The sequence below is a fragment of the Tamandua tetradactyla genome, chromosome 12 (assembly GCF_023851605.1).
Source record: "Tamandua tetradactyla isolate mTamTet1 chromosome 12, mTamTet1.pri, whole genome shotgun sequence".
Taxonomy (NCBI): Eukaryota; Metazoa; Chordata; class Mammalia; order Pilosa; family Myrmecophagidae; genus Tamandua; species Tamandua tetradactyla.
The window spans coordinates 91,722,217-91,740,486 of record NC_135338.1 but is presented as its reverse complement, the minus strand read 5'-3'; the positions used below and the strand labels follow the sequence as shown (position 1 = coordinate 91,740,486).

The following is an 18,270-nucleotide window of genomic DNA, read 5'->3' as shown; positions in this document are numbered from 1 at the left end:
GTATATTGCATTCTAGCAGCTTTAACAAACTTAAACACTAGACATTTGCAAAGAGCTTCTAATATGAAAGATAGAGGCTAAAACAGAGGACAGCAGTTTGGAGAAACAAAGATAAGCAAGAGAAGAAACACTAACATTAATAATTTAAACAAAATAAGAGAAGATATTGCCTTCAAGAAATGAGACCAGAAGTGCTATATAGAAAAAATAGAATTCAAAGAAAAAATAACAAGTCCTTAGACTTTGAAATATATTAGCAAAAATGAAAAATTCAATCATTTGAAAAGAAACTTGAGAAATTCTCCCAGAAAGTAGGACAAAGATGGAAAAAAAGAAACATACAAAACAAGAAAATTATAGACTCAATTTAGTAAGTCTACGATAGTCCATAAAGACTATGGAAAGAGTGATAGTGAAAAATGGTGGAGTAAGGGACTCCAGAAAACATGACCCTTCCATAAAAGCAATGAAAAACTTGGCCAAAAAAAAAAAACCAAACCAGCAAGAATTCAACATTTTTAGAACTCTGGAAATGGAAATTAACCAAAGGCTTATAGCAATCCTGGAAATATTTCTTCAAGAAACAGCTGAGTCTTGGTAAGAATAGCAAAATTAGTGGTGTTGGTGATTTTCCCTAGTCCCATTTCCTGCTTTCCAGCTCAGCAATAGCCTTGAAAATTAACAGTCCACATTCCTGGTGTGGCTTGGCAGCAACTGGAGAGAACAGAAAGGAGTTGGAACTCTTTCAACGTCTCATTCCAGAAGATGTGTCACGATCTGACCCATCTGGTTGGTTGGAAGACTCCCTATAAAAGGATGACATGGAGTTTCCCCAATGCCAAAAGTTTTCTCCCCAGGGGCTCATTCGTCCAAAGTGTTTTTAACTTTGCTGCTGCCTGAAGTGATGGATAACAGATGGGGAAACAGTGGGCTAAAAGGCTTAAAAGGAAAACCTGGTAAATGAGATGTCCATAGGAATTCTGAGAAGCTCTGACATATTCCTGGGAATCTAGAAACCTAAGCACTTGTGTGTGACTGTATGTACGCTCAGAAAAGAACTAAAGAGGCTCTAAGTTTTCATGTCTGATCGTAAAGCTCTGTGTAAGTAGGAAGTGAAAGCTAAGGTGGAGTTATAAAATGCCTAGCTGCTCCAACACACATACACAAAGACCCTTGGCAAAGAGATTTACTGGTTTTAGGCATTTAAGGAAATCTATGTCCAATCACTAGTTTACCACTAGTCTCTTACCTAGGTAGAGACTTCAGTGGCCACACATAAAGAATATGGAGTTTTATGAATTAGCTCAGAAAAGTGACTAAACAAACAAAAACATCTGGAACAAATAGCATCAACAATAAACACTGGGAATGAGGGATAGTCTGATTGCCAAGGTTGCCACATTATTTCAGATATCCAGATTTCAACAAAAATATATAAAATGTGCAAAGAAACTAGAAAATATGGCCTATATACAGGAGAATAAAACAATCAATATAAACTGTCCCTAAGGAAGGCCATATGGTGGCCTTACTAGACAAAGATTTTAAATCAGCTATTTTAAATATGTTCAAAGAGCTAAAGGAAACCATGTCTACAGAACTAAAGAAAAGTATGAAAACAATGTCTCAATGATTAGAGAACATCAATAAATGGGTAGAAATTATAAAAAGGAACAGATATTTTAGAGTTGAAAGTGACAATTGCAGAAATGAAAATTTCAAAAGGGAGCTCAACAGTAGATTTGAGCAGTCAGAAGAAAGGATCAGCAAACTTGAAGATAAGAAAGTGCTGGTTTGAAGATATTATGCACCCCAGAAAAGCCATGCTTTAATCTTGATCCAATCTTGTGGGGGGCAGCCATTTTTTTAATCCTGATTCAACATTGCAGGACAGAAAATTTTGATTAGATCATCTCCACAGAGATGCAGTGTGCCCAATTCTGGCTGTGACCTTTTGGTTAGATGGCAATGTGACTCCACCCCTTCCAGGTGGGTCTTCATTAGTTTACTGGAGTCATTTAAAAGATTTGAGGAAACATTTTGGAGAGAGCTCAGAACAGAGACACGGATGTTTGGAGATGCTTGGAGCCCAGCAGACATTGCCATGAGCTTCGCCATGAGCTGTTAAGTAAACCAGAACCTGGAGAGAGCCAAAGGGAGCCAAGAGATGAAAGGTAGCCCTGGAGAAGCAAAATGAGGAACCTGACAGCAGTGGAGGCTGAAAGCAACGGAGCCCAGAAGCAAGACACGAGTATGTGCCCTCCCAGCTGACAGAGGCATCCCAGACCCATTGGCCTTTCTTGAATTAAGGTATCTTTCCTTGGATGCCTTAGTTTAGACATTTTTATAGGCTTAAACTGTATATTTGTAACTTATTACATTTCCTATTTAAAAGCCATTTCATTTCTGGTATATTGCATTCTGGCAGCTTAACAAACTAGTACAATAGGTAATTGAGATTATCGAATATGAGGAAAGAAAGAAAAAAGAGTGGGAAAAAATGAACAAAGCCTCAGAGACTTGTTGGACAAATCAAGAATACCACCATATGTATAATGGGAGCTCTAGAAAAAGAGGAGAGAGAAAGGGAAACAAAAATATTTGAAGAAATAATGGCTAAAACCTCCAAAATTTGATGAGAAACATCAATATACACAACCAAGGTGCTCAATGAGAACCATATCTAGACATATTATACTCAAAATGCTGCAGACAAAGAGAAAATTTTTAAAGTAGTAACCATCACATACAGGGATAGGGAATCCTCAATAATATTAACAGCTTATTTCTCTTCATGGTGTTCAGAAGGCAATGGGATGCCATATTTAAAATGCTAAGAGAAAAAATATGCCAACCAAGAATTCTACATCTGGCAAAACAAAGCTTCAACACTGAAGGAGAAATTAAGATACTCCACATAGGGAAAAACTAAGAGTTTGTCACTACCAGACCTACCCTACAAGATATACTAAAAAGAGTCCTTCAGACTGAAATGAAAGAACAGTAACTCAAATCCCCATGAAGATATGAAAAGCACTTGAAAGATAACTACATAAGTAAAGTTAAAGACAGTTTAAATATATTTTTGCTTATAACTCTTATTTTTTCTTCTATATTATTTGAAGGATAACTGTGAAAAGCAATAATTATAATCTATGTTGATAAAGGCACACAATGTATAAAGACGGTATGTGTGGTAATAACAGCATAATGGGGGAGGGGAAGATGAACTATATAGGAGTGAAGTTTTTGTATACTATTGAAATTGGGTTGGTGTTCATCCAAATTAGACTGAGAAAAAGGGTCTAGCAGGTGGAATATATAAAGAACTCTTTCAAATCAATAACAAAAAGAAAAATGATACAATTAAAAGAGCCAAAGATTTTGAATAGACATTTCTTCACAGAAGATATGCAAAAGGACAATAAGCACATGGTTAATGTCAGCATCATTATTCATTAAGAAACCATAATTCCCCATATGTAACTTCACACCCACTAAGATGGCTATAATAATTTAAGTTACGGCCAGGCCACAGTGGCTCAGCAGACAGAGTTCTCGCCTGCCATGCTGGAGACCCAGGTTCGATTCCCAGTGCCTGCCCATCAAAAATAATAATAATAATAATAATTTAAGTTAAATAACAAATGTTGGTGATGATGTGGGTAAATTGGAATCATCATACAATACAGGTATGAATGTAAAATGATGTAGTTATTTTTGAAAACAGTTTGACAGTGTCTCAAAATTCCAAGTGTATCCCCAAGAGAATTGAAAACATTGATTCACATAAAAATTTGTACATGAATGCTCAGAGTAACACTATTCATAGTAAAATGAAAATGGGAACAGGACAACGATCCATCAACTGGTAAATGGATAAACAAATATTATATATCCATATGATGGAATAATATTCAACTATTAGGAAGAACTAATATGTACTACAACATAGGTGATTCTTGAAAACATTATACTAATTGAAAGAAAACAGACAGAAAAGTCCACATACAGCAAGATTTCATTTATATTAAATGTTCATAATTGACAAATCCATAGAGACAGAAAGATTACTTGTTGCTAGGGAAGGGTAGGGAGAAAGAATGGGAAGTTACCATTAATGAATACAGGGTTTCTTTTTGGGGATGATGAAAATGTTCTGGAATGAGTTGTACAATCTTGTGAATATACTAAAAACCAATTAATATGCACTTGACTGATGGAAGTTATGGTATATGAATTATATCTCAATAAGAGAGAGAGAGAATAAGAAACAGAGAGATGAATGAAAAAAACTGAAGGCAAAAATACTAGCAAATAAATAATTCAAGAAAGTTCTCCATAACTTTAGGAAATAAATTGTGAAACTTAAAAATACCCACCAATTGTCCTGCAAAAGGGCTGAAAATAGACACATATACCTTCTATCTAATAATATAGATGAGAAATTTTTTGACTAACCCTCCTGAAAACAACTAAAAATGCTGGACAAAAATATTTAAAACATCAAAACACTGTCAAGATAGTAATGCATGCCCTATTCTAAACCTAAGTGAAAGTAGAAATCCAGAGAAGTAGGTTGAGCAATGAAATTGTTTCTGCCTTGCAAGCATGTGCCATTCTGAGTGAAATTAAGCCATGGTTTAAGTGGGACAACAAAGGTGACACCACCAGGATAAGGGGAAATCAGAAAAAAAGTACCTCCATTCCCAGGTATCTGCAAGGAAAGTACCTTGGTATTCAGCAGAACAGGAAGAATTAAAAATAAAAAATCTGAAAGCTTCCTTTGAGTAGTCATGACCAAAATCTGATCTATCTTTATATCTATTTCCAGTCCTGAAGCTTATTACATGGATAATGCAAAATAAACCTCAAGCTATGAATGTAGTTGAGGGGCTGGTAGTATTCCTAGGTACTGAGCAAAAGCCAAATGAAATATATTCTAGAGGAAAGTACCCTCATTCTACTCCAAAAAAGGTTTCCCACAAATAAGTTTTCCAAAAAATGAGCAGCACACAGACCAAAATAACCAAGCAGTCTCCACTTTGTCAGCATTTGTACTGAGAAAAGCAACATGGCCTTTGTGCCTAACAAATTAAGCATACAGCTACCCTATTAGTCATCAGTTCTGCTCCTAGTTATTTAACAAAGAGAAATGCAACATAACGTTTACACAATACCTTGTACATGAATTTTCATGACAGTTTTATTCCTAATAAACTCAAAACTTGAAACAATCCACATGCTGGTCAGTAGGAGAATGAATTTGAAAATTGTGAAATAGTAATACAATGGAATACTATTCAGTGACAAAAAGGAACAATCTATTAATACCTGGATTAATTTAGATTTTTTTCCCTTCCTTCAGGTCTTTAATATTTTTGTCTGAAAGCCTGTGAGTGAGTGAGTGGGGAAGGAAGAAGAGACTCAGTTTTTCTCTCTCCTAGCTCCACCCTCTCCTTCTCCAGCTTGCTAGCCATGTGTGGTGGTTTAAGTGGCAAGTACTCCAGAAAAACATGATTTAGTTCTGATCCATTCCAGTGAGCGTGAACCCATTGTAAGTAGGATCTTTTGATGCGGTGACTTCAGTTACGGTGTGGCCTGGCCCAGTCAGGATGGGTCTGAATCCTATTACTGGAGTCCTTTATAAATGGAATGAAATACAGACAGAGAGAGAGAGAGGGAAAGCCCCAAGGAGCAGCCAGAAGGTGAAATTCACCAGAATCCAGAAGAGAATGGAGAGGCCAGGAAAGGCCACCATGTGCATTGTCATGTGACAAACTAAGGACTAAGGATCACCAGCAATCAGCCCCAGGATGCCAGTCTTTAGGGAAAAAAAGCATCACCTTGATGATGCCTTGATTTGGATATTTTACCAGCCTCAAACCATGAGCAAATAAATTCCCATTGTTTAACCCAACCTGGCATTTGCTTGAGCAGCCTCGGAAACTAAAACACCATGGCTGAGGCCTCCTCTGACTGGCCATGTAGAGTCCCAAACATTCGCCACTGGGTACCTAAAAGTCACTCTTCAGATACTCTTTGTTCGGGTCTCAACACTTTTCAGTTGGCCTTCTTGGGCAAAGTCCCTTTCAAGGCATCTCCAGGCCAGAAATCTTCCTCAGGTCCATTTGACTCATGGGAAACTCATGTCACTGCCTCCTAGAAGCCCTGGCACTCCCAAACTTGGCGGCCTCAAGTTGAGAGCCTCAGTCTCTAACTAGAGCATGCTTCAGGCCCCCAATTACAGGGAAGACACTCTAGCTTTCCAAATGGCCCTCCTGATGGCCTCTCGCTTTTGCTGCCTCCCTTCCCCTATAGTGGGTTGGAGGAATGAGGCAGGTCTTATTGCAAACTATCCACACTCTCCCCCCAAATATCCTCTTTCCAATTACCAATTTCAGTGAGATGGGTGACAGGCTAAGGATCGGAATGCTGGTTTTAGGCCACCCCTTTTGCAATTCCTGTATAGATGTCTAGCACCTAACTTTGGAAATTGAGTGGCTTTGCAGCATTTAATCTGTTCCTGGCTTCTGTCATCTCTGCTTAAAGAGAGATGGAGAGTTCCATTTTCATATGCTGTTACAGGTGGAAATTCAGATAGTTCACTTGAAAGCCCATTCTCAAGGGTCAGGTCATCTCAGAGGCCTAGATTTCTTCGAATTCAATCTCTAAGGATCCAGAGGAGAGACATTTAATAACTGAAGGGCCATTATTATGGCTGACTGAAAATTAAAGAACTGCAAGAAGACAAGAGCCACACCTTGACAATTTGAAACAAGATAAAAGTACATTATCTGTCCCTTGCCTCTGGTTTACAATCTCATTAAAATCTAAATTCCAAATCAGTAGCATCTCTGTTTCCATGACATCAAATGGTCTGTCGCTAGAACTGTTCCCTAGCCAGGAAGTGAAACTTTACGGCAATGGATAGATGGATACAGAAGTTTGTATGCTGGCTCTCCTGGTGTCAGAATGATTTGGAAGCTCAAGTACCCTTCTTAAGTCAGTAAGAGGTTTCTGAAATGCCTGGGTCTCTAAAGGTTGCTGTTGAACACACTGAATTGTAGTTATAAAATTTATTGCTGGAAGGGACCTTGGAGATGTTCTTGTCCGAATCAAATAAATGATAAGCACCTCGCTCTCACATTCTTGCTCATGGCAAATGTCTAATTAAGCCGAACACCCTGTCCACTGAGCCCATCTTTAGCCGATAACCATCAATCCAAGAGGGCATGAGGGATGAAATATATTTGCCATCCTCAATTCTACTTAATTCTCTTATTTTATAGATGAGGAATATCAAGTCCTATCACTTGTCTAGGGTCACATGGCTAGTCAACAACAGAGAAAGAAGAACCTGCTTATTCTTATACCCAGTCCAGGGTTCTTCCACCAGTCTGCCCTGCAGAAATGAGAAAGGAACCCATCCTCTTACTTACCTTTGGCTGGGACTCATTTGGTTCATCCCTCCCATCCAGCCTCTCCAAAAACTCAATGCATATTCTAGTTGTAGATGTGATCCAATTGCTATCTTTACCAGAGTCTCTCCTCTTCCATCCTGAAATCCTTTGCAGAAGCATCAAATGAAGCTTCAAATGCTTTTCAGTGGACAAGAACTACTCAACTCACTATTTCTAGGCCCTCCCAACTTTAGCTGTAAGTCAAATGTTATGCTCTCAAGTTAAACGGCCCAACATATTCCTGGAAAAGTAAAAACAGAATACTTCCAAGTGCACATCATGGGTGCACTGTATTCTCAGAATTAATTATACGTGCAGTCTTGAGTCTAGAAGGAGCCAGAGAAAACAAAACCCATCCCTTTAGACTCTCAGCATCTTTCTGAATCTTTTCCAAATGAACATGCCTACCTCTGTCCAGATAGGAGATTACTTGTGGGTTAGAGGTGAGTGGGAATGCAGACACAGAAAAATAGTGCATTCTATTCCTGGATGGCATATTACCGTTCCATATGAGGGGGGCAAGCCAAAACATATGGCATTCCATCTGCAAGACAGAGCTGGCTGGGTCCCATGAATGGCTTTTAATGCAAGTAGATTCAGCCCGATTTGGTCTGCTTCCAAAGGAGAGGAAAAGCCAGTGATTCAAATATTGTGCAAAACCATTGAAATTAATGGCACAAAACAAGACTCATTTGTATTCTGCCTAATTTAAAAGATGTCTGCTTGGTGTAAAGTAATGAATTCGTTACGGGGCTGTGTGGACTGGGTATTCAGTAGTCCTCTTGAAGCAACAAAATGCCTTTTTCCTTCTTTCAAGCTACTCTCTGTTAAGTTATTATTGTGCCATTTTCCCCTAGGAAATCCACTATGCATTCTGGCTTCAGTAACGGGCCAGGTTTCAAGAGGTTCACAACACTAGCCAAAGCCGGTCCTGCTTCATTCCCAGGTCCAGGCTGGGGAGGAGAATTAAAAAAAAAAAAAAAACCTCTTTAAGAGCTGCCTAATGTCGTGAGTCATTTTGTGAGTGGGAGACCAGTTCCTGCCCCTTCAGTAAATCTCCGTGGACTACTTGTTGTAGCCAGTAGACCAGGTGAGCAGGAGACCTGCCCTTCCTAAATGCAGTGAGAGAGAACTTCAACTTCATCCTTGGGTGATGGCATGGTGCCACCATGTCACGTGATGCATGAGCATGCCACAGAGGGTTCATGGGCAGCCCCAACTCAACGGCAGCCTCAGTTATTGCTCAGTCACAGACTAACACCCCATCCAGTCCTGAGATAATGACATCACCAAAGGATGATGACCACTGTGATGCTGTGGTGAGACTCTGCTCTGAGCCAGGTGCCATGCTACACAGTACGCGAGTTATCTCATTTCACTCTTACAGTGACTGTCGGAGGGAGGCACCATTCTCCCCACTTTCCTGATGAAGAAGTTGAAGTCAAAAAAGTAAGTTGCTGTCATGGTTTCCCAGGGCTGCCATAACAAAACCAGAAACTAGGTAGCTTAAAACAATAGAAATGTCTTGTCTCACAGTTCTGGAGACTGGAAGATTGAAGTCAATGTGTTGGCAGGACCCTGCTTCCTTTGAGAATCTGATTCATGCCTCAGCCCTGGCTTCTGGCAGGGGCCAGCAATCCTAGGTATTCCTTAATGTGGCATAACTCAATCTCTGCACCTGTTGTCATGTGGCTCTGTCTGTGTCCAAATGTCCTCTTTTTGTAAAGACACCAGTCATTCAAATTAAGAGCCCACCATACTCTGATAAGCTCTTATTTTAACTTGCTAATTCCTTCTGTAATGATCATATTTGCAGATAAGATCATATTCTGAGGTAAGGGGGGTTAGAACTTCAACATATCTTTTTGGAAGACAATTCAATCCATAACAGTTGCCAGGGTCACAAAGCTAATAAGTGGCAGACGAGGATGCAAACTAGGTGTTCCTGTTCCAAAGCTGAGGCTGAGATTAAATAGAAAAGGTGGCAAGGCTGCCCCTGAGGGGATGCCCATTTTAGGTGCTGCATCTCTCCTTGGGATAGCTTGGCCTATTTTCTGAAGTACTACTTAGCCAACATGGGGCTGACAGGAGAACCAACTACTTCCTTGTTCAAAGCAGTGTGGTCTGGGGTCTGCAAGAAACTTTAATAGCATAATTCCCACCAGGACCAGACTGACCTTAAATGAGGACCTCCTCTCTACACGGCTCAGGGCACACCAGCAACCAAAGCCAAAGCTCACCAAAACTCTCCCGAAAAACCCACAATGCTGATCTCTTTCTATGGGGTGAACACCATGTGTTTCTACGTTGTCCTTTCTCAATTGTCTTAGCCATGTGGTTTTCAAACTTATTTCAGCAACATAGACCTTCCCACCACAAAAGGAAATCAGGAAGAAGAACCCCTCCTTTCAAAGAGAGTTTGGGGGGCTCATGGCTTCCCTCTCCCCAGAAGGACAGGTCCTGAAACTCCTAAGGAATCCAAGAGCTCCAAGAATCCCTATTGGAAGTTTTCTATTTTAGACCAATTTTTCACCTTCCATCTGTAAAGTTCATGGCAGACCCAGGAGTCATGGACACGTATTTCTTGGCTTTTTGCTATGAAGCAGAATTATTGTGGAAAGCTGTAGGGCTTATTTTAAACAGGAGCCACTTTCCCAATTGCATGCATTAAGAGAACTGAAGCATCCCAGAAGGTGGAGTTCAAGGCAACCCAACCTGAATCATTTCCAAGGGAAAGCGTTATTAGACCCCTTCAGTCAGAAGTGGACTTTTCTTCTGTATCAGACTATGTGGCGGGTGCAAAGCAATTGTGCTGTGTTTATTGCTTGGTTTGTAGGAGGTCATAGAAGTCATTGCATCTGTTTATCATGTGGCCTCTGGTGCTTTTAAGATGGGTACAAATGGATGAAGGAAATTAACAGAAGATAGTTTTAGCTGTCCAACATCCATTTAAAGCAAAAGAATAAAATGCAGATTACTTGGAAAGGCGGCTCGGGGACTTTCTTTGCTGGAAAATCATGGAGGTTCTTTTTTTGTTCCTTCCCTTTCTTCATTTCAACACTCAGTATGAGGCTTGGTGCAATTTATTTCAGGATCCCCCCTCCCTCAGAGCATACACATCCGTGTGCTTCATTGAGAAGCTATTTGTCAGCAGCTGACCCAGCAAGTGCCAATCTAGGCAAGCTTCATGGACATGGTTGTGAAAGTAAAACAGCGGGATGAGACAGGACACATGATGCTGAGCTGGAGCTCAATCCCAGCAAGAGGGCCTGGCTACCTGGGGTGGGAGCCATCTCTTGCTTCTAAAGGAAAATTGACTAGTCTAAGGCTTGGAAGATTTCCTTTATGCTGAGACATTTACCCCTGCCTCCTCCAGAAGCCAAGTAGAGCCTTCCTCCCCCTGCCCCCTCCCTGTCCCCACTCAGCCTCTACCCCATACAAGCCTGAATCTCCTTACTTCTATTTCAGGAATGGCCCCTGCCTCATTCTCCACATTATCCAACACCTTTGTGTGAATTGGCCCAGAGTTGTTCAGTGTTTCAGGCCACCTGAAGAAATGGCCTTTAAATCTTGTAATGTGTTTAGCCAACATGAGTTGTTGTCCCCAGTTCAGTGTGTAAGTAATAAAACTTGCCTCTTCTTTCTACAATTCAAGTTTATTTCTATTTTGAGTCATCGCTCCACTGGTCTAGGGGAAATTCTAACTCAGTCAGTTCAGGGTTTGCTTTGCTGTAACTGCGTCTGCATCCCACAGATTTATGCAGTGTCATGGTGTGGAGTGGGGACGCCATCTGGTCCTTGGTATCAGGTGTCAACTCAGGCACCTACCAACACCCCCCTCACTCTTTAGACTGGGCTCTCCACTGCTCCACGAGATGCTGGGGGTGGGGCTGGGACACCTTTGTCCTTCTGGGCCTTGGGGTGGGGCCGGGTGCTGCTCTCTCACCCAAATCCTAGCTTCTGGGCCTTGGGGTGGGGCTGGGTGCTGCTCTCTCACCCAAATCCTAGCTTCTACCACTGACGTCTCTAGAAACACACTCTCTGCCTGGAGTTCCCACCCTGGGAATGACACTTAGCCACTCATTTGTTACATTTGGTTTGACATGATTTGCTGCTGCAGGGGGTGGGGGTTAATACAGGGAATTGGTGGGGCGGGGGTGGGGGGAAACAAAGACAGGAATTACCGAAGGACAAAAACAGTCAACACTTATTAAAACTATGACACTGCCCTCCTGGTGGCCAGGATGTGGTCTGTCTTCCACCCTCTCTAGAAGATATTCCAAGCTCGAGAGAGTCAGAGGCAAGAGCAGGCAACCTGTGGTCATGGGAAGGGGCAACCGGGACCCTCCCTGGAAGGCTGAGTGTGAGCCAGAATGGTTAGCAGTGCATTTTTGGAGAGAATGTCCCCACACACAGACAGAAATGTCCTTCGCAGAGCTCAAGGCCATTTCTGCAGTGACCTCCTAAGGAGGGTGGACTCTTGCAGCAGGTGCCTTCCTTCACTTGATACTACATGGGCCATGTGCTCAGAATGGGCATCAAGACCCTGGGGCCGTTCCAGAGAATCCAGAAGTTGAGCTGTGGCTGCTGTGGTTGTGAAGCCTTTTTTATTTTTCAGTCTTCACCGCTCATGTGTTATTTCCTCAAAACCATACATGAGGGTCCTCTCCCCAAAGCCCCTCCCACTGGGGCAGAGAGTGATGACAACCGTGGCCAGAGTCACTGAGAGAGCAAATTGGCTGTCCAGCAGACCTAGGTTCAAATTCCAGCATCACTCAGCCTGGCAGTGTGGCCTGGGGAGCTCCCCTTTTCTATTTGTAAGTGCACCCCTTTCTATTTGTAAGAGCCTAGAAGATGGCATCTCGGTTTCTCAAGGCTGTTGTAATAAAATGCCACAGACTATTGGCTTAAAGAACAGAAATGTATTGTCTCACAATTCTGGAAACTTCAAGTCTGCATCAAGGTACCAGGGGCCACACTTCCTCTGAAGTCTGCATGCTGTGGTGGGGGCAGGAAATCCAGGATGCTCGTTGGCTGGGGGCATAACTCAATCTCTGCCTCCCTCACATGGTTGTGTCCTCCCCCCCACCCCCAACTGTGTCCACTTTCCCTTCCTTATAAGGACACCAGTCATTGGATTGAGGTTCACCCTACTCCAGTTTGGCCTCATCTCAACTAATAACATCTTCAAAGATCCTATTTCCAAATGTGTTCACATTCACAGGACCAGGGGTTAGGACTCGAACATGCCTTTTGGGGGGACACAATTTAAGCCATAACAAATGGGGTGATAAGATTTGTGTGAAATACCTGGCCCAGTGCCTGGGTGTGGTTTAGAGCCCATGATTCTGGGAATTCCGCTAATTCCATGGTCACACCCAGTGACTCCTCACAAGGTGCCTGGATGCCATCCCCAGCCCATGTCCTCACCACCTTCATGGGCAGGCAGAACTGGGCGGAAGGTATTCTCCAAGACTCCTCTGCTCTGGGGCTCCATGCCCTGGGGAGGCATAGGCTCCACTGCCCCACTTCCCTGGGAGGCCCTGTCTTTAGGACCTGCCCTGATGAGCCCTGATTTTTTGGGTCTGTGTAGGGAAGGGAGTGGGTGGAAGAGTAACACCATGTGTGGCAGACTCTGGAAACCACTCTTCTGCTCCACATAGTCAATTACCAGGATTCAGCCTGCATGAAGGAGCGCCACCAGGAAAGTCTGCTGTTCGGAGCTGGCTACTCCTCGCTGGGCAATCTCACTGCCCCTTGCTATAAGCTGAGCCTTTCAGAGCATCCCACCTTTAACATCTCAGAATGTGACCTGGGCCCTCATTTCAAGGTGGGGAGATAGCAAAACAGGGGTCTTTGAAACTGAACCCCAATATTTCTGAGGTTCTTGATGATTGGAAGCCCAAGCCTGGTATGACTTATTTCCCTTGGCTCTGAGGCAGAAGCTGGCATGTTTCTCTGGGGCAGGCTCTCCCTTGTGCTGGGAGAGACCACTCCGTGGCTCTTTTACCTGGTGCAGACAGACGGACACAAGTGACCTCAAGTTGGGCAGGCTGAGTCTGATGAGCATCACAGATGCAGAGGCTCTCAAGGGGATGTGGGACACCAGGTTTCATACGTAAAAGAATCTCTTCATGGGAGTCAGGGGCATCTCTCCAAAGACTGTCCTGATACTAGTGGAATTGCATTCACTCTTACCTGGTCTAGACAATGGGGGCTGGTGGCTCTAAACTGGGTTAGGGCAGGAAAGGAGGGGATCGTTAAACAAGACCCTCTCCTATGGAGGAAGAGGTCCCATAACTTGGAAGTGGGCCTTGAGCTAAGAGAAGAGATGGCTATGGGGATGGAGGAAAGGAGCAGGACATAGGGAGGGAAATCACAGGGGCCATAGACTTAGAAGCAACGGAAGCCCGAGGACCAGTTTCCTTGTTTTTGTTTTTGTTACACTTTTTATTGTGAAATATAACATATATACAAAAGAGCAATAAATTTCAAAGTCTATTTTAACAACTGGTTATAGAATAGAATTCAGAGTTTGGTTTGGGTTACAATGTCAGGTTTTTTCCTTCTAGCTGCTCCAGACACTGGAGACTAAAAGAAATATCAATATAATGATTCCAAGTCATACTCTGTTAAATCTATCTTCTTTGTTACAGCTCCTCCTTCTCCCTTGATCCTCCTCCCAATCTTTAGGGATATTTGGGTTCTGCCCATTTTTAACTTTTTTCATGTTGAAAAGGGGTGTTGACAATATGGGATAGGGGGGTGGAACTGGTTGATATACTTGGAGAGACTGGCACCTCTGTGTTTCAGGATGTCTGGCCTAGGAACCATCTGAAGGTTTTAGGTTTCTGAAAAGTAAACTTAGTGTGTGCAACTTTTATAGGATCTCAAATAGAGTCCTGGATGTTCTTTAGGGTTAACAGGAATGATGTTGGTTGGGGTTTGGCAAACCATGGCAATTAGCAATATCTAGCTGAAGCTTGCATAAAAGTAGCCTCCAAATAGCCTCTCGACTCTTTTGAACTCTCTTAGCCATCGTTACCTTATGTTGTTACACTTCTTTCCCCCTGTTTTGTTCAGGATGGCATTGTTGATTCCAAAGTGCCAGGGCCAGACTCATCCCTCGGGGTCATCTCCCACACTGCTGGGAGTCTTTTACCCCTGGATGTCATGTCCCACATAGGGGAGAGCATAATGATTTTCCTTGCAGAGTTGGGCTTAGAGAGAGAGAGGCTACATCTGAGCAGCAAAAGAGTTTCTCTAGAAGTAACACTTAGGCATAATTATAGGTATCTTCTCTGCTACAGAAATAAGCTTCATAAGGACAAGCCTCAAGATCAAGGGCTTTGGCCTATTGACTTGAGAGTCCCCAGGATTTGAGAGGGTATCTGTTCTAGTTTGCTAGCTATCAGAATGCAATATACCAGAAAAGAATGGCTTTTAAAAAGGGGAATTTAATAAGTTGTTAGTATACAGTTCTAAGGCCAAGAAAATGTCCCAATCAAAACAAGTCTATAGAAATGTTCAATCACAAGCATCCAAGGAAAGATACCTTGATTCAAGAAGGCCAGTGAAGTTCAGGGTTTCTCTCTCAAGTGGAAGGGCACACGGTGAACACAGTCAGGGTTTCTCTCTCATCCAGAAGGGCACATGGCGAACACGGCGTCATCTGCTAGCTTCTTCTCCTAGCTTCCTGTTTCATGAAGCTCCCCAGGAGGCATTTGCCTTCTTCATCTCCAAAGGTCACTGGCTGGTGGACTCTGCATTCTCTGCTCTCTCCAAATCTCCCATTCTCCAAAATGTTTCCTCTTTTACAGGACTCCAGAAACTAATCAAGACCCACCCAAAAGGGTGGAGACACATTTTCCCCAATTCAGCTTAACAACCACTCTTGATTGGGTGACATCTCCAAGGAAATGATCTAATTACAGATTCAAACATGCAGTATTGAATAGGGATTATTCTGCCTTTATGAAATGGGATTTAGATTAAAACATGACTTTTCTAGGGGACATATATCCTTTCAAACCAGCACAGTATCCTAGGGCTACTTTTTAAGGTTTTCTTTTCTTTCTTTCTTTCTTTTTTTTTTTTTTCTTTTTGCATGGGCAGGCACTGGGAATCGAACCCAGGTCTCTGGCATGGCAGGCAAGAACTCTGCCTGATGAGCTACTGTGGCCTGCCCTTAAGGTTTTATTTTCTTTATGTAATTTCTTCAAACCTTGGTGAAGTTTGTGTTGATCTCTTAGAAAATAAACGGAAGGACCTGTGTTTAGCTCTGGGGTTAAGGCAGACTGCAGGACGAGGAGGAGAGATGCAAAGCCACTGTCGGGTGAATGCCCGCGCTTCAGTGCTTGCGGGCAGGTTGTCTGGATATGTGTGGGATTTGGACACTGACGTGCCTGAAAAGCATCTGATGCAGTGACCATTCACCTCCTAATGCAGGAAGAAATAAGATGCACACGAATTCATTTAATCACCAGGTAGATTTCGAGCACTCACTATGTACCAGGCTTTGTGCAAGGTACTCAGGGTACAGGATGATGAAAACAGCCCTGGCCCTTGGCCCGATGGCGCATCTAATCAAGGGGAACGGATAAGCAATGGGCTCATAATTAGACATGCAGTGTATTCATTATGACTCTGGTGAGTCCAACAAAAGAGAACTGGGAGCTATGAGAGACCACATGAGCGACCTAACCTACAACTTTTATTATTTCATGAAACCTTATGTTTTATTACATCCTTAAGAGTAGATTATTGTATTATTTGAACATCAAATTTTATTGAACTCCTCTAACTGACACCTGCTAAAAATGAGATTCTGGATGCTGTTCGGGCTTGTGTACATGCTTCTAGGACAGAAACCAGCTGTCCCCCTGCAAATACAGCACCAGAGCAAGAGCGGCCCAAAAACCAGGGCTGGTGAGGAGCAGGGGGAGAGGACATTTCAGGAGGAGAGGCTCTCCGGCAGCACCTGGCACAGCCCCTCTCCTCTGCCCGTCCCATCTTCCACTCCTTTCTCTACTGCCCAGAGGATCAGGTCTCCCCTCTCCTTCCCAAGAGTGACCCTTGTCTTCCCCAATACCCGGTTATCCCTTTGCCAGCCTGTTACCCAAGATCCAAGCTCCTGCTCTACCCCCTCAGCTGATGAGGGACACTTATTTCTTGCCCTCTTCCCTCTTCTTTTAACCACAGGACAAATACAAAACAACCTCTAGACAGTGACCAGCAGCGATTGTGCATTCCAGCGACTCTCCCGGTGCAAGGTGCACTGAGCTTTGCCGTTGAAAGGGAGATTATCTCTTCAGGTTTAATGAGAATCACTGTGAAAACAGAGTTTCCTGGAAAAGGAGGGTGAGGAGGAAACGCCACACTAAAAAGAAAAGAAGGATCTCCCCCCAAATTAGTGTTACTAACACAGCTCATTATGCAGCCACTGCTGGCATTTGCCAGCGGTGCTTAGATCTGAGCTGTAAAAATGCCTTTTGAAAGGCAGATTGACATTTGCCATAGCCATGCCCAAGCCCTCGCCCCCTGACATTTAAGCACTTGCCATGACAACTGAGATAGGGAAAAGGAGAAGGGGGCAGTGATTCATCTCATGGGAGACAAGGCAGCCGGGGCTGGGGAGAGGGCGACAGAGCATTACTGCTCCGTGTGAGTGACCCTCGTCTCCCATCTCTTTGTGTGATTTCCTTTTTAGGGAACATTTAATAAGAAACAGAAGCCAGATTTGGTTGAGCTGAATGCAGGATCGCCATGGCAACCTTTCTTTGGAGGTTAGCCAAGTCAGGTAGTGACAGCAAAGATGAGTTAAAGGTCACCTCTGCCGGGAAAGATGGGCATTGATAAAGTATTTTAACAAGACCCAAAGGAGCTGGTATTTGAAAGCTCCCTAAAGAGGATCAACGAGGTGCTAGGAATGGGAGGCAAACCACAGAAGGGCAAGAGGGGGGCACCCTGGGAGGGGCTCCACCCCAGTCCCAGATAGTGTGGAGCTGCAAACACCTCTCCGCACGGGTAGGGAGTTCCAGCCACTATCAAAAGCACAGACTTGAAGCAATTCCTAATTGTACAACAGAAGGGTTAACAGCCATTTCTACTAGGCATCTGGAGGGCAAAAAATTCACCTATGTGGATTTACATCCAAGACATGCATTCCTGAAAAGTTGCAAACAAGCCAAATTTTTGAAAATAAAATGGCACTGACATTCTTTACCTCCCCAGAGGTGCTTTATTTAATGTATTTCCTACTAAAATATCACTTTAAAATCCCGGAGTTGAGATGATCTCTTTGCATGATGCTGAAGCCAGAAAGCTTAGAGGAGCACATAAATAGAAATGTCTATGTGGCTGGTCCCCAGAAAAAGATGTAAAAATGAATTTTAAGCTTGAGAAAATAAGAAAAGGTGTCCAACTTTATTCATAAATAAGTAAATGCAAATTTAAATAATAGTTAAATAAATGCATACAAAATAATAACACTTGTACTTATCACATAAGCAAAGATCTAGAACTGTGATAATATCCAGTGTTGATAGAACATGGGGAAATAGGCATTCTCATACATTCTTGGTAGAAGTATAAATTGTTGCTGCTCTGTTGAAGGGCAATTTCCAAATATCTATTAAAATTTAAAATGGAGGTGATCCAAGATGGCGGCTTAGTAAGGTACATGCGTCTTAGTTCCTCTGACTCCAAATCAACTAATAGGTGAACAGAAACAGTACAGAACAGCTCCTGGGGCTACAGCAGGGAATGGACACACAGCGTAACCCAGTCTGGGCTGGCTAGTCTGACT

General features: G+C 42.8%; 1 long non-coding RNA gene across 1 annotated transcript; it reads left to right on the top strand.

Annotated features, from left to right (window-relative positions):
• The first annotated feature begins 8,812 nt into the window (after positions 1-8,812).
• On the top strand, positions 8,813-17,645 carry LOC143651667 (uncharacterized). Its single transcript, XR_013160119.1, has 3 exons — positions 8,813-8,912; positions 16,665-16,735; positions 17,173-17,645. It is a non-coding gene; the product is annotated as an uncharacterized LOC143651667 (long non-coding RNA).
• The last annotated feature ends 625 nt before the right edge of the window (positions 17,646-18,270 follow it).